This window comes from Erithacus rubecula, assembly GCF_903797595.1.
Source record: "Erithacus rubecula genome assembly, chromosome: 17".
NCBI classification, from domain to species: domain Eukaryota; kingdom Metazoa; phylum Chordata; class Aves; order Passeriformes; family Muscicapidae; genus Erithacus; species Erithacus rubecula.
In genome coordinates this window covers 15,421,419-15,437,733 of record NC_136669.1, presented here as the reverse complement: position 1 = coordinate 15,437,733, position 16,315 = coordinate 15,421,419, and the positions used below count along the sequence as shown (strand labels likewise).

Below are 16,315 nucleotides of genomic sequence, written 5' to 3'. Positions count from 1 at the left end.
CCCATTGGAGGGCTGATCTGGTGGTTGGCATCCCAGGTGGCCAATGAAAAGTTATTTTGTGTTCATAAATCACATTGCTAAGGCTAATTTGTTCTCTTTGGCCTTCCGGCCGCAAGGCTGGTAGCAACCCCGGGATCCTGGCCCGGCGCGGCACCGGCTCTGCAGGGAGCCCCTGGCCCGGCCCCGGCTCGGCTCGGGGCTGCGGCTCGGCCTCGGCCTGGTGCCTTCCGGCTCCGTGTGGCCCCGGCCCCGCGCAGCTCCTGGTGGGGGGGATGCGGAGCCACCAAAGGCTCTCCCTTCCCCCCTCCCCATTCTGAGAGAAGAGGCCTCGAGTTGACCACGTCGCTTCTTCACGTTCTGGATGTAATTTTAACTCTTCTAATGCCTGGATAAGATTCTCCATCTCCTGAGCTCCCCTGAATGAGAAGATATAAAGCATGAAGTCTACACAAGTAAGCGGAATGAAGATAAAGTTCCTGATGGGAAGAGATTTAAAAGATGCAACTGATAAGTAGCTGAAAACCTTTTTTATGGGCTAATGGAATGGTGACTACACTAAAATTCCTTTAAACTGTGAAATATACTTGGGGAGGTTTGGGTGCTTGATTAGACTTTTTTTCCTCAGGGAAATGGAGCTCTCTGTTTTGGGACCGGAATATGAACAGAGACATTTGATAGAGAAGGAGATGAAGAAATTTTGTTTTTCAGCAGCCTGCCTTTAAAAGTAGTACCCCATGTATGCATGGTAAACCCATAACACGGTTCTAAAAGGACTGCGGGAATGGGAGGCAATTATAGTATAGGTCCGTGTGGATGCAGACTGTGAAGACACCCCCTAAGCCTAAACCGAAAAAGGAACTTTTCTCTCTAGAGTGAACTGAAATGATTATTTGGGTGGATAACTGACTGAAGTGTTCTCTGTATGCTGTTGTTAAGAAATGGAATGAAGGGTGGAGGGAATAATCTAGGAATCTTATTCTGAATTCTTTTTTTTTGTGTTATTAATAAATTTCTTCTTATATCCTTTTAAGTTTTCATCCTGCGTTGTCTTTACTCCTAAATCCTAATATCTTTAAAAGAAATTAAATATATTAAAATTGGCAAACCCACGTCACACCATGAGACATGCCCACACCAGAGCAAAAAAACCAAATAAACCAAAACCAAAATAAACAACCAACCAAAAAAAACCCCCACACCACCACAACAACAAAAAACAAACAAAAACATCAAAACAAACAAAAAAACCAACCAACCAACCAAAAAAACCCCAAAAACAAACAACAACACAAAAAACCCCAAACAAGCTAGTTAAGCAACAAAGAGAGCTAACTCTGCTTGGCACCTCCATGCAAGAGCCACAAGGCTTCCCCCAGACCTGAACTCACCTGAAAGCTACAGCAACCATTTCTGGGCCTAGAGCAGATGGTCAGGGAATAGAAAACCACCCTGAGACACAGTGTGTGAATGAGATCAGACTCTAGCACAGATCCGCAAAACCTCAGCTGCATCTAAAAGAGACCTTCAGAGCAAATTTCAGGTGACACACAGCTGCTCAGTATGGCAATAGAGGATGCAGGGAGCAAAAAGTCAAGATGCCTTTGTTAGAGGCTTAGCAAAAAGAGAAATTCTTCCTCTGTGACATGAACAAAGAATATAAGTAACTAACAGATCTGCTTAACTCAGTGCCATAGTAAATCCATAATGAGTTTATGTCTGCAGAACCCATGGAGGGATGGTCTCTAAGCTAGATGGGAGGAGCTACAGGAAGCAGTGCAGCAATGCCAGGGAAGGAGATTTATTAATTATAAGAAAGAGAGCTCTCACAGCAGCAGGATATTACAGGACAAAAAGAATAGCCCATCTCTCAGACACTGAAGTATGCGAACACACACCAGCATGCAGTTTCCTGCCTCTGTGAACACTTTTCCTTCCTGCTATTCATTCCATGCTTTGGGATTTTCCTCTCTTCCAGTCCCGATGTCAGTAGCACATATCACTGACAAGCTTCTGACAGCAGCAGCAATGAAGAGAGGTCTGGCAGAATACCCCCTGAGGACCCAGTGAGCCTGAGAGGAAACATGGGCTGATCAGTGAGAACAACACAAAGCCATCATTAGGAGATGGCAAAAGTATGTTAAATGACTACATAGTAATCCTCTTGCTGCCTCTCTTTTCAGAGGAAATACACATTTTATTGCAAAATTAAGTAAAACACCTGACAAAATAAAATCCCTCTCCTGCCTGAAAGTGTTATCTTTACTACAACTGTACTTTAACCTATTCATGACAGAAGAGAATTTTTCTTTTCAAAAAGATTAAATACATGTCACAAACCAAATCTTGCTATTTTCTCTCACATAAAGCAATCCCTTGGAAACAGAATGCAAATAATGACATATGCTTCAATAAGTTAAATGTTGAAGGACTGTTCAGAACACTTGAGGAGTCCCTGAGACTGAGAGCTTAGTGATAGAAAATCCAAATAAAAGAGTAAGCATATACCAGGAGAGATTACCTGTTTTCAGATAGAAAATTGAATCTATCAAATCAGAAAAAAACTGGCACAAGAAGGTCAGGGGCAGGAGGACGACCTTGATATCACTTTCAGTGAGCTTTCTGTAAAACTTACTTTAAAATTAAAATTATCTGCATAGGTTTTTATGAGAGGACTAAAACCAGAACTTCCAAATAACAAAAGTGCTACTGTTTTGCAATCAAAGCAAAATGTTATGATGATATGTTTATGGATACACAAGTGAAGGAACCAGGTAATAGTTCAAATCAAAGTCAGAATGACTGAGCATCTATAAATACAAGTTAATTATTAAGAGGAGTGGGATTTGACAGAATGTAAGAGCCAGGAGACAATATTAACTTATAGATATCCTTACAAGGTAGAACCTGAGGCAAATATTGAGTAAACCAACTTCCAACAAACATGCTCCAGAATTTATGAGCCATCATGGATCCTCCTCTTCAAAGGGTTTCTTCAAGGATGGTTTCCATGGATCGTGTTCAGAATCTACCTCTTACAGTCTCCTGTGGAAAGAACCCCATGGTCTGAGCATGGACTCCTCTCCTGGAGCAAAGGAAGAAAACCTCAAGTGATTAGCTGACCAAAACTGCCTATGCCCTGTCTCCCTGCACTCATGGTGGGAAGGAGTGAGAGGTTGGAGGGAAAAGAGTGTTTTTAAGGGTTTATTTTATTCTCATTATCCCCATCTGATTTAGTTAGTAATAAATGCAATTTGTACCCCTAAATTCAGCCTGTTTTGCCTTTAGTGTTTTTTTTCCCCAGTCCTTCCCTAAACTCATGAAGCCTTCATTAATTTTTTCTCTCCTCTGCCCGGTTGGGGCATGGGAGGGTGAGTGACTTTCACGGGCGCCTGGAGTTTGGCCAGTGTCAAACCGCAACAGTAGCAAACCAAAGTTAATAAATCATGCCAGGTCTACCAGCTGACTACTCTTCAGCAAATGCTTTAGAACTATGAATTCATACAGACTAACACTAAGTTTTGTATTTGCGTGTTGCTTAAGACATTATACTATGGAATGAGGAGTCAGATCAAGGTGAACTATAGCCAAGAAACTGAGGGATCAGATAAAGCTGATGGTGCAGTCTCCTGGCTTTGCTTTTGGACTGAAATGTGCATAAAAGTGCTGTGAAGGGAAGCTGTGCTGTGCCAGTGGCCAGTCAATTCCCATTTGACAAGGACTGGCTTTCTGGGAGAAGACACAAATTCTCTAATGGCTGACTGGTCATGGAAGTGGGAACTGAGCAGGAGAAATAGAAATCTAGTAGGGAGTAATTTCATTTTTGAAGGCATACATGAGTTTTTTGTCTGTATCTGCACCTCACAAAGGCTTTGTGAGTTGTACAGAACTTGATCTGCCCCAACGGAACTCACCATAACAACATCAGCTGTAATGGCACACTGGAGTGTGTGGAAGGCTTGGGAATGATGCCAGTACAATGACTTAGTACAACCTGATGTATGTGATCTATGCTTGGACATGAGTTACTTTGCTCTAGCTTTGGGGGTGGGTGTTTTGGTAGTTGCTTCCAGGCAGTGAGATGCACATTTCTGTTCTGGTTTTCTCCTAGAAATGCAGTGGTGGTTATTCTGGCTGCATTCCTGACTGATAAACTGGGAAACTGCTGTAAGTTCTGGGCTATAGAATGTCAGGCTGCCCTTTCAATGCATTCAAATCATTCAAAGGGATGATTAAAGGTCCCACTGTAGAAACATCACAGAGGCGTGGAGGGTAGGGACAGCTCTGTGTGTGGGTGTGTAATGGTCAGCTGAGCAACTGAGACATTCATCCACTGACTTAACCTGAATTGACACAGCATGGCAGAAAACACACTTTTCTCCGAGACAGACGTGACGGCGACAGGGAGAGTGAGTATTACCCTAAGAACCCCAGCGCTCTGCCAGCATCAGCACGGCAACCGGAACGCGCCTGTTGCGAGCCACAGCTCGTGGCTGCGTGGCTCTAGTGCCTGCTCGTCGCGGCTTTCAAAGCGACAGCGGCAGCGTGCCTCCAGCGCCGGCTGCGAGAAGCAGCGAGTCTTGAGCAGCTCTTGTGAATGGCTGGGTGCAAGCGGCGGCTCCAGGCCGGCCGCCGCGGGGTGGGATTGCGACGGCTGCGGTCGCTGCTGGGTGCGAGCGGGGGTGGCCGCGGCTGCCCCCGGGAAACACGGCGGAGGCGGTCCCGCTCCGTTCGGGAGGCAGAGGAGCAAGAAGTTGCCGTGGCGATGAGCTGGTTCACGGAAATGGTGAAGTACGACAAAGCAGCTGCGGACAAGAAAAGCAAGACCACCTGGATGAAAAAGCGAGGGGGGGAGAGAGCCAAGCCGATCCTACAGGTAAACCCACGCCCCCCTCAAGAAACCCCAAGAATACCGGCTCTTGTTCTGGCGCAGTTAACTGCTTTTTTTTTCTGCTAAAGCTCCTCCCATAGCTCGATTTCCCAGGCATTCTTCCCAGGCATCCGGGCATTTGTTCCACTGGCAAGTGTGGGGGAGGGGGATGTGGCTCAGAACCCGATCACGGAAGCTTCCTCTGCCCTGACTGGCTGCCAGGCGAAGCCTCCCCGGGGACAGGGCCGCCAGCACGTGAACAGACAGCCCTTTTGGGAATCTTCCACTTCATGTGTAAAGTATGTTGAGGCATAAATAAAAATCGGATTAGTCCCTCTTACTCTATATCACAGAGGTAGGTGTCTTAGGAGAGAGAGGCACAGGAGATAGTTCATCTCCTCTAGGACACAGCCTGCAATAGAGCTCAGGGCAGAGTCAGAGACTTACAGAGTTCAGAGTGCTCTTGAGAATCCCCTGCCACTTACTCTGCCTTTCTAACCTCCCATCATGATACTATCATCATTATTGTGAGATGTTGCATAGTGATTTATGTCATTATGGAAATACACCATGGGATCAATATAAACAAGAATAATACTGTTATAAACGAGAAACAAAAAGTCTTGATATTTAGCAAAATTTAGATTGCTTTATTTTATATGGATGGAGCAATGCAGCGCTGGGGAAGCATGAGGGGTCACTGCCCACTCCACGCTCCATCGAACTTTGTTTTGCAGCTTCTCTTTATAGTATGGTTTTCTCATTGTAATCAATAATTGTTGTTTTCTGTCATAATTTTGCCAGGTAAGCAGTGGTGGTGAAAAAACATCCATGAAGTCTCTGAGCAATTTGTGAAGCCTCATAGATAACCATCTGGTCTTGGTAGATAAAAAATGGCAGAAATCGGGAAGTCTGGTCTTAGTAGATAGGCAGCAATTGATTAAACAAAGGCAGGAAGTCTGATTTTGCAAAATCTATCAGGCTATCAGAAAGTCTTGTTTTGCAAACTGGTAGTAGATATAACTTATTTAGAAAACATAATATAACAGGGGGATTTAAAACAGAATGATTTAATCATATATTTTCCCTTATCCAGGCCCATGCTTCACTCCAATACTTCTGTGATTAACACAAATCATTTATCAATTATCACAATTCTGAACTCAAAGTAAAGCACGGATATGACACACAGGAAAATAAAATTATTTGATTATATTTGTTTAAATCATGTTGCTGTGAATTGTTGGCTCTTTGTTATGTATTTTTTATTATTTTTCCACTATAATCATTAATCATATCCACTTTTTACGCATAAAGAAAATGCGGGCTTGTGCAAACATGAACAAACTCGTTACTGCTGTTACCTGCTTGCTAGGAATGTAACCTGAGAACATGTTCGAGCCTTGTCCAGACCTGCTGGAGGCTTGTACCCACTGCTGCTTGATTACTAGCCAACATGTTTGGGCTTGCTCAGACTTGTACTCCAGCACAGTAAGCATGACATGGCTCCACCAAAGACTGCCTATAAAAGGGGCAGTGACCAAAGGTGAGATGGATGTGTTGGTGGAGTGCAGACTCCTCATATCCACAGCGCTGCTTGCCCGCTCCTTATCAACGAATTAATGAACTGCCTTATTGATTAACCTGATTGTGGTGAGACATTTATAACAATTATTCTGATGATTGCCAAGTCATTTTATAAAGAGACCAGTCTTTACAAAATTAAAATTCAGAGTAAACTGATAAGATTTATTGGTGTGTTCTGAGGTTGTTCTTCAGCTTTTTGACACAGAATGCCTTTGTCCTGACTTCAGTGTGTTTGTTGAGGTTTGTGCATTTTTTGTTTCTTTGTAGTTGGTGTTTTTGTTTTTTCTCACTGTGCTGGGATCATCCATCTTTGCCTTAGGCTTGCTATTCAAGAAGGGCTCACCATAACTCCTCCCAATGATGTTAACAGGAAGACTGCTCTTTGGTTCCAGGAATGGGTGACTTACTAATAAGGAATTAATGTTTACGTATTTTCATATTTTCAGATTTGCATCTCACCAAGGGGTCATGATACATTTTTGCCTTCTAGACCCATGTTCTACCAGTCAGCTTCACCTTTTCTTTCCCAGGGACTTGTGTTGTTGGCAGACCACTGCTTTTTGATTTAATACGGGCTGAAATGTTTAAGGACAAGTTTGTCCTTCTCTGAAGGGTAGGGACTGACATGTGATTTCTCTGCCTTTGAAGTTATTTTTGCTTGCCTTATAGGAGGGATAAATTCACCTCCCATGCCCCTGCATGATTTCATACATTTTTAACTGGACTGCAAGGCTAGCATATACTTCCTCTGGCACATGCCTCTTCTTTGCATGTGTAGAGCATCTCCCAGCTGGAGCTCTCCAGCTTCAGAGAGCTGCTGCTTCTGTGCCATGCTCTTGGTCAGGCCTGTCTGTTCAAGAGAGAATTTTTCTCTTCTGTAAGTTGTGCAGAATCGTTATCACAGCCTTCTGGTTCAAGGGGAAGGAGCTGGCACTGGCACTTGGATTAACTCCATCTTTCTCCTGTCTTGGGAGTGTCCCCAATTTCTTCTTCATTCAGCAGTTTGAGACAAAGTTTGGAATGCTGTGAACACTCTGGGGAGGTGAATTTCTTTAGTGTTTTCTAAACCCAGGCCAGCCTGTTTTGTTCAATGATTAAAAGAACATGGAAGAGGTAGTGAAGTAAGCGGGAAGTGGCACAAATTTTCCAGTTTTTCCTGTTGCTTTCTGTGTGCAATGAATAGTGTTTTCTGCACTTATGACAGAAAACCTGCTGTAACCTTTTAGTGTCAGCCTGGCAGTTTTGTTTTCTTGACATATTTTAACATCTGTGGTCACAGATAGTCAGTACTTAATTTAGGAGTACTCCCATGGAATAGAAACTTTAGAGTGAAAGAGAAGAGTGAAATGTGTTTGTTATTCTGTACTTTGGGCAGCAAACCTGCTGATTCTGCAGCAGTGTCTGTACTGGTCCAAGTAGATGCCCTGCATATGGCTGACTGAAACCACGTGTCTAAATCACTGTGAGAAGCAGAACATTGAATTGCACATTTCATAGTGTGAATCTGTTCTAGGGCTTGTATCTTTAGAAGATTTTAGAAGATTTGAGCTCCTCTCTTCTTTTTGGTGCAGTGAGATGTCGTATGTCTCAAGTGGAAGGAAAGGGTTAAACAGCACATGAGTGCTGGAATGGTGATGTTAGGGAGATTTGTTTCAGGACCTTCTCTGTGTGAAAAGACTCAGTGATTACAGAAAATGTTATGCAGAAGTTGAAACTGATTTGTGTCCTCTGATTCCAGCTCTCAGAGAGGAAAGCTGTGGTGGGCATGGGGTGTCACATACTGTCTGACATTTAATTTTGTGCTCAGGCAGCATTTGCAAGCACAGCAGTGTGACTTCTGCAGCCCACGAAGGGGTCAATACATCACAGTGTGCATTCATCTCAGAAGCTGTTTTGGCTCTTTAGAAAACAAAATGAAGGATGTTTGCACTAGATGATCACTGCCAAACTTGCTTTGACATAGGCAGCATAACCAGACTCACTACTCTGGAGCTGCCTGTGCTCACAGGCCAGACTGCTGTGGTAACTGCAGCAGGTCACACAAATGAAGAGGTACAGCCTGGCTTCCTGTACAGCCATGATGAGCCTCCCCAGCTCTGGGGACCAGGGAACTTTCCCAGTGTCTGCCTTGCTTTTACCTTGGATTTACTGCACAGTTCTACTGCAGGTCAGGAGCATTCTAGCCACAGGCCAGCTGACCTCTGCCTGAGAGACTCAGGTGGCTTTAGCCTCAATGGCCTCAGGAAGTCCTGCAGCCATGGGAGCTCACGGATTGTGACAGGGTGGCGCAAGGTGAAGGGTCCTACTGTCTTTTAAGAGAATCCAGGCTTAGGCATCATGAAGAATTCAGCATTGTACATGCAGTGGGTTTTGTTACTCAGTGCTCTCCACTCCGAGGAATTTCACCGCTTTGTTTTTCCCAGGGAGCCTGCTCTGTGTGCTGGGGTTTGTTTCAGCCCTCACAGTCACTGTACTTGATAAAGTGGGCAGCTGGGATTCAATGCAAGAACCAAAAAAAGTGGTACTTTTCCATTTCTACCCTGGAAATCCCAGGTGCAGGAGAATTGCCACAGGAGCACAGGGAAGGCTGCAGCAAGAGCCAGTCCTGGCCAGGAGAGGGCATTCATATCCCTCAGTTCAATCCTGCAGAGCAACGCTGAGATCACATCTGTGAACCATCAGTCAAGAGTTCCCTGCCCAGAGCCTTCCAGAGAGCTCAGGTAGCGCTTGCAATGGCAGCAGCTTTCTGAGCCAGTTACTTGCTGAAGGTAGATGGCTCAGAGGAGCATTTTGTGCACAAACTAGCTGGTAGCCTCCCTGTGAACTCCCTGAGCCTTTCTGGCTCACAGGATCCAGGGCAGGAAATAGCTAGTCTGGGAAGTACTGAACTATCACTTGCCAGCCCTCATCTTCAATTTCTCCTTGCATTCTGTCTAGGAACAAGGGCTGCAAGCAACTTTGGTCTGCACTTTTTACGTCACTTTGATCTATTAGATGGCTTCCTTCTCATGACAGCACTCTCAACTGGTTTCTGTAGTTATGTAGTGATTCCTGTATATACTGTACCTTTCCACTGTGTTTCACTTAAGGATGTGCAGTGGATTCTTAACAGAGCCTGCTCAAAACAGTCTCTTGCAGCCAGAACCTTTCTAAAAGGAAGAAAGCTTTTTTATTGTCTCTACTGGATAGTGTTAAAGGAATGTTTTAGGGTCAAGACATCTCAAATTTCACTTAGAGGTGCATGAACCGGCTTTCATTTCCCTTTTACCTGCCATTACTTCTTAAATCTCTTGTGCCCTTCAGTGCCTTGCAGAAAGTGACATTGGTGTGAAGCTAGGCTATTATCCTGGAGAGTAAGGGCACATCTTGTCTTTGCAGCAAATTCAGGACATCCAGCACCTTCCTCTTACCTACTGTCTCCTGGTCCTCACCATCATGTTCTTCTACAACTGAGTCTTCCCCTTTGTGGCAGACACTAGGTACTCTTCTATAGTTGTGACCCACTAACTGACATAAGCCAACGGAGGCTTACAGGCCTTGATTTTGGGCGGACTGGGAAATACAGGGGTAAAAGGCTTGTTCCTTCCACTTGTGAAATGTGGAGAAACACGCCTTTCACACCTAAAGGTTTGAGGGTTCTTTGACCTTTCTTTCCCTTCAAATATGAGAGAAGCTTCTGAGAGAACTGCAAAATTACCTTAAAGGAGAATTATTAATCCAATATTTAAAGCTTCAAACATTGCCAAAGGAGGATCAGAAGGATTTGGGAGAAGGGGAGGAAATATTCCATTTAAAAAACAGTCCAGAGACATTTCACCTTTGTGATAGATCAGGAAAGTTGGTGTTTCCTGAGCTGGGTGGGGTATCAACTTCACAGGCCTGGGGCAGCTCTACCTTGCAGCTGCTGCATTCTGCTCTGTCTGGAATAAAACTGGGCTTGCTCAGTCTGGGTTTGTACAAGAGGAAACTTTTGTATCTGGTGAAAGCTGCAGAGTTCCTTTTTAACACCTGTCTTCACTTAAAAGAAAGCAGCAACATGGCCATCTAAATTCAGACTCCTGCTTCTGTCCTGGGGCTCTGCCACAGACTTGTTTTGCTGCTTTGTTCCCCTTTGTGGATGATGCAGCAGCTCCTGTCACATAAAGAGGATGAACTTTTATATTAGGTAAGGCCTGCAGTAAAAGAAATAATTTTGGCAGTATTTAATTAGTGATTTGAAAGAGGCCACTGTGAAATCAGGACGGAAGAAATGTCATCAGCATGACAACTGATGGGAAATAGCCATATAGATAGCCAAATCAAATTAAAGTAGCTACAAGACCTTTAAAATAAACTGCGGTGCAAACTATTAAGCTGAATGACTGCATTAAACTTCCTCAAATTCTTTATAGAATTTACAATTTCTGCATGTCCCTAGCAAAGCTGAAAGGCTGCTTTTGACAGTGTTTTGCTTACTTTTTTTTTTTTTTTTTTTTTTTTTTTGCTGTAACCAGGTCTCCTTCAAGGAATTTCGTGGAGCACTTCCTAGTATTTCTCAAATGCAGATCTTCAATATAAATGCTGATCTTTGCTGCTAGATTACTTTGAAATCTTGGTCCTGCCCCTCAGCATTCACCCCCTTGAACTGATAAGGCTCTAAGCCTCTTAGAAGAGGATGTCAAAACTTCATCCATGAGGTTTGGACAGGCAATAGTACATTGCTGGTGTGAGCTGTGCTGATATAGGAAATACATGCTTTAACCTGCAGTTTAACTCTGCACTTGCAGAAATGTCTCAAAAGTGTCTGAAAATACCAGTTCCTCTGTGGTGTGCACTAATTAAAAAAAAAAGTAAACCACTGAAGGCTTGGCACTACAAACCAAATGCAATCAAGCTTGTGAACAAGTCCTCTCATTCAAATCTTTCTGGCCCATATGCTTGTGCTCAAACTTACTTTCTATCAAAACAACCAGATCAAGAATACTAATTATTTTATTTTATTGGCTTAATTTTATTTTTATCAAGTTTATCCAGAATAAATATTCTGGTTAAAATCAGAAGGCAGCTACTTACATTTTTGGGGCAGTGTATGACAGCTCCCTCATTCTCTCCACAGCAGTTGCCATATTAATTGTGAGTACCCAAAACACAAAGCACTCACTGATAACTTGTTCCCAATTCTCTGAAATGTCTGCTACAGCCCCCTCAAACAGAATTTCACCTGTTATGGCTGAACAAGGAATCCTTTATACCCTTGCAAACTGCAAGATGCACCTTAACCTGACTTAAATTACAAGAAGTAAGAAGTACTCAGAGGTGCCCTTGCTGTTGTCTGTGCCATGCTGACTCTTCCCAGTCTTTCCTGGTATTCACATCTGTGCCTCTGCTGGTCTCTACCATCTGGCTGGGGATCACTTACTTACTCCTTTGCTGCTGTGCGTTCTCAACTGTAGTTGGATGTATTGTGGCTACACTCCTACATCTGGGTAGCAAATTACTGCTGCCCCAGTGTCCTGCTGAGCAGGTTTCACAGGCACAGGTTGAAACCACTGGTTCTGCAAGCCTGAAGCCATTGCTTGGTAACAAATAACCCAAAAGAATCAACATGGAGCAGAAGGTGGAGCATAGAAGAAAAAGTGTTTGGACATCTCCATGGATGGAGACTCCACAGCCTCTCTGGGCCACCTGTCCCAGTGTTTGACTACCCCTCGCAGGAAAAATGTGTGTCCATGTGTTCAGATGTAATTCTATGTGGTTTCCCTTGTGCCCATTACCTCCTGTCCAGAGCAGATTCTGGCTCCCTCATCCTTGCACCCTCCCAGCAGGTACTTGAGCAACTGGTCAGGTCTCCCAGAGCCTTCTTGAGCAGCCCCAGCCCTCTCAACTCCTCCTCCTGTGACAGATGCTCCAGTCCCTTTATCACCTTTGTGGCCCATCACTGCATTCCCTAAATCACACCTGTCTGGTACTATGGAGGCCAAAACCGCACACAATACTCCATGTAAGGCCTCATTAGTATTTTAACACAGCTGGCAAATCAGACTTCTGTGACTTCAAAATATCCTTAGGCCTCCACTTGCTGCACTACTCTTCAGTGCTAAAATCCTGCACTTGGATTTTTTCAGAGGAAAAATCCCACGATGAATTTCCAGCTGTAATTACAAAAAACCACATGCAGCAGGGCTGTAAACTAATGTTGGAGGCTTGCAAACAGAAGAAAATACCTATTCATACTATATATAAAATACCTATGTGTGTTAATACTCAGGCTTAAAAGCACAGACTTCAGACTGGTTTGCTGAAGCCATCAGCTTTCTTAGTTTATGCCATGTGATTGCAGCAGCTAAACTCAAAGGGGGTTGGTTCTGTAACTAGTGCTGGGATAACCACTCAAAGTCCTGTACTTGCTCCTTCATGGAAGCTCACTCAAAAGCCAGCCATTCCTGTTTGACATCCCACAATACCTCAAAATTACTAGAAAAGAAACTTCACTCTTCTGTTTTGAAGACATACTTTTCTCAAAGTCTGCCAGTGGTTAACAAGGTTCTCATTGGTGTAGTACCAAAGCCTCACTGCCTGTTCTGCTGGATGTCACTGAGAAGCATTCCTGTCCCTCTCCTGTGTTCACTGCCTATATGGAGAACTTCTGTTGTCTAGAGAGGGTTTTATAGAAACCATCGAATAAAGATCCTTGCACTTGCTTACAAAAGCCCTGTCACAGAATTTGAAGATGTGGGGATATTCTGGTGACCTTTGGGTCTCTTGCACAAACACCATTTTCAGGATGGGAGGACTCTACTGGAGCCTCTCACAGGCAGAGCTCTTCATGACAGGCTGCTTCTGTCTTTCAGATGGATAAAGCTTGAAGCTAACATAACAGTAAAGAGGGAGATGATGACCCTTCCTGGAACAGTACCTGCTCAACTCCACTGGGCGCATTGATCACTTATTCTTACTCAGCTTTTTTCAGTCATGATCCCCTGATGACCAGGAAGCCACCTTCACTTTGCCTGTCTTCCCCATTTTTGCTGGACACCCACAGCTGGGATACCAGAGCTTTCAAAAAGGCAATTGCATTGCTCTCATACTTTGGTTGAGTTTGTAATGAAAATGAAAGTGTGGCATTCAGAGAGGTCAACATGTTGCAAGAAATGGAAGGAAACAATCGGGATTTTTTTGTTTAACTTTTGTGGTGTTGCACTGATCACAATTATGGGTAACTGAAGCCCCCACGCCTTACACTGTCCCCAGCCTTGGACAAACTTGGGCCTTAACATTTAAGCTGCACATATCCTCTGGCAGAACATTCCTCTTGCCAAAGACACAGTGGATTGAGACTTGTAAAATACAAACTGAAGCCTGAAAGTGGACATTAGTTCAGGCAGTTCACACCGAGTTGGATTTCTGTTGCCCTTCATGCCCAGGTGCATGCTCCCAGCAGCCAAAAAACTGTAAAACAGTGACACAGTAGAGCACACATTTATGTAAGTCTGTGGGAGGAGACAGTGGAGAAAAATCCATCATCTTTATGAACTTCATGAAGAACCTGGCATAATGCTAAGGTCCCATTACTTCAACAGACCCTTGTGCTTCTGATATACCTGGACACAGAGCGGTTTGTGGTTTTGGCTGAAGTGGCACCTAGCACACACTCAAGCAACAGCAGAGGAGGGGTCATGGAGAAGCCAAAGGCAGCACAGCTACTATTTCAAATACCTATATATATGTAGAGAGGGAGGAAGAAAGCAGTTGGTAAGACACCACAACTGGAAGACAGCTGGACCTAGAGAGGCTGGTGAGTAAAGCAAATAGCTGCATTCTTGCTGGCTATGGAGAGTATTTTGACCTGCCTGAGGAAGAAGAGGTTGTCCTGCTAGCAATATAAGGAACTTGAAAGAAAGGGAACGCCAATTCAAGATGAGACTGTCTTTGTTCCCAGAAGCAAGATAAAACTGCAAAAATAATTAGGGCTGCTAATTTAGCCCCATAATTTAAATCTGCTTCTTCCCCCTCACCAACTATGTTCAAAGGGAGGAGTTGACTGGGCACAGCCTAGGCAGCCAGCTTAGCCTGCTGGGAGACTTCTGGGTACCAGTTTTTGGCCAGCAGTGAATTGTTACCCAATCCACTTCTTGCACAGCTGATAATCAGTAATGTCAGAAACAGCTTACATGTGACCAAGTCTCCCCCAGCCAGGATGCTGTAACTCATCTTTGCTCCTTAAGAAACAATGGAAAATTCCAGCCTCAATGACATTTAATCCATCACTTTTTCCAAAGAGAAGCAACATGGTTTCAGCAGAAATTCAAGCTGAAATTCAACAAGAGACACATCAAGGGCTTGGACAAATCACTGGGTGGCCAGCTCCATCACAACCACCCAGGTAAACAAGACACTTGGATGTCCACACACGAGTGTGATCATATTACAAAAGCAACTCATAGTACGTAAGCAACTCTGACAAGATTCCAGGGAACATACTACAGCAGTTACTCATTTACTGCTTAAATAATTGTCTCCACTTTACATATCTTCTCCCACTAGACAAGCCTGAAGAATGTACTTTGGATATTCCAAGTCTGATTAGCCTGCATAAATAATTCAAAAAAATCATAGTAATGCTGCTTAAAACACCAACAGAGAGGACATTCCTCTTCCTCATTGAGAGTGCAATGCAGAGTGTGATACAGTGATGCAAAAGATGGACAGTATCAGTGCTCGCTTAAAAGGTTTTGCACAGTAGCTAGCAGTTTTCACACGGAAAAGCATACATGACCTGGGTTAACTGGCACACATGGAAATCAGGAGGGATGACACTGCAGCTGGGCTGTTCACTGGACCCCTGAGGTCTTGTATAGGACAGAGACTGTGACATGTTTAGGGACTAAGAAGATATGCCTAGAAGCACACATAACTCATGAAAGCATGCAAGTTCTCCTTTAACCATTTCCTACACTAAACTCACTACAGACACCATCATTTTCCTTCCCAGACTGAAACAGCAACTCAGATAACATTCTATCCCAAGTGTTGAGCTACAAACCAGTAGTTTTGGGGAAAGCAATGAGGTAACCCACATAGTTGCAAAGTGGAGCTCTACTGCAGTCTACTGTTGGCTACAGCTCAAAGGAAAGACAGTCCTTCATTGCTAATGTGCTATCTATCAAGGACATTGCCCCATTCCCACATTATGCAGATCTCACCCAAACTGCACGTTTCAGAGGAGAGTTCTGAACTGTAAGTGGCCAAACACAGAAGTCACTGTTACGAGTGAGGGCTGGCTGAGAGGCTCTGAGAGCATCACAGCCTGGAAGTTCAGGGATTAATGTTGCAGACACACAGCATCCTGGCTGAGAGGCCACTGTGTCCAGCTCATCCAGAACTGCAGTGTCATTAGCTGCAGTTCCCTCCTCTGTCAGCCAAGGCAGTCTGGCACACGAAGGGTTTTTTATGCACTCACTAGAAACACAAAAGTGAGTGTATGACTTCTCCACATAAAGAATATCCCCCGCTTAAGGGGAATTTCTATGTTTTTCTACAAATAGCCTGAAGTATTTAAAATATTTGAATATTTAATTCTATATTTACAATATTGCTGAAGAACATAACAGAATCCCATTGTGGTACAGAACACCATGGAATGTTGCCCACAAAAAGGCAGTAAGTTAAGCTCTGGCTAGCATCCTACACCTCCCCAGAGACAACAGGTATCACAGGCAGCCTTGGGCAGTATGTTACAGCTCTTGAGTACAGTCTCACATACAGAAGGCCTGAAAAACATATGTGCAATTTTTCCCATTTCAGACCATAACATTTACCAATGTATCTATGGTGAAACAGAGTACTGACCAATTTATAAAAGCAGGCATCTACAGCACACAA

General features: G+C 43.9%; 1 pseudogene across 1 annotated transcript; it reads left to right on the top strand.

Annotated features, from left to right (window-relative positions):
• The first annotated feature begins 3,555 nt into the window (after window positions 1–3,555).
• Window positions 3,556–14,854, top strand: LOC306809409 (annotated as a pseudogene). Its single transcript has 9 exons — window positions 3,556–3,573; window positions 3,885–3,971; window positions 4,071–4,164; window positions 6,722–6,852; window positions 7,345–7,496; window positions 8,878–9,124; window positions 9,948–10,021; window positions 11,298–11,570; window positions 11,741–14,854. The product of its transcript is annotated as an uncharacterized misc_RNA (transcript).
• Window positions 14,855–16,315: the final 1,461 nt, after the last annotated feature.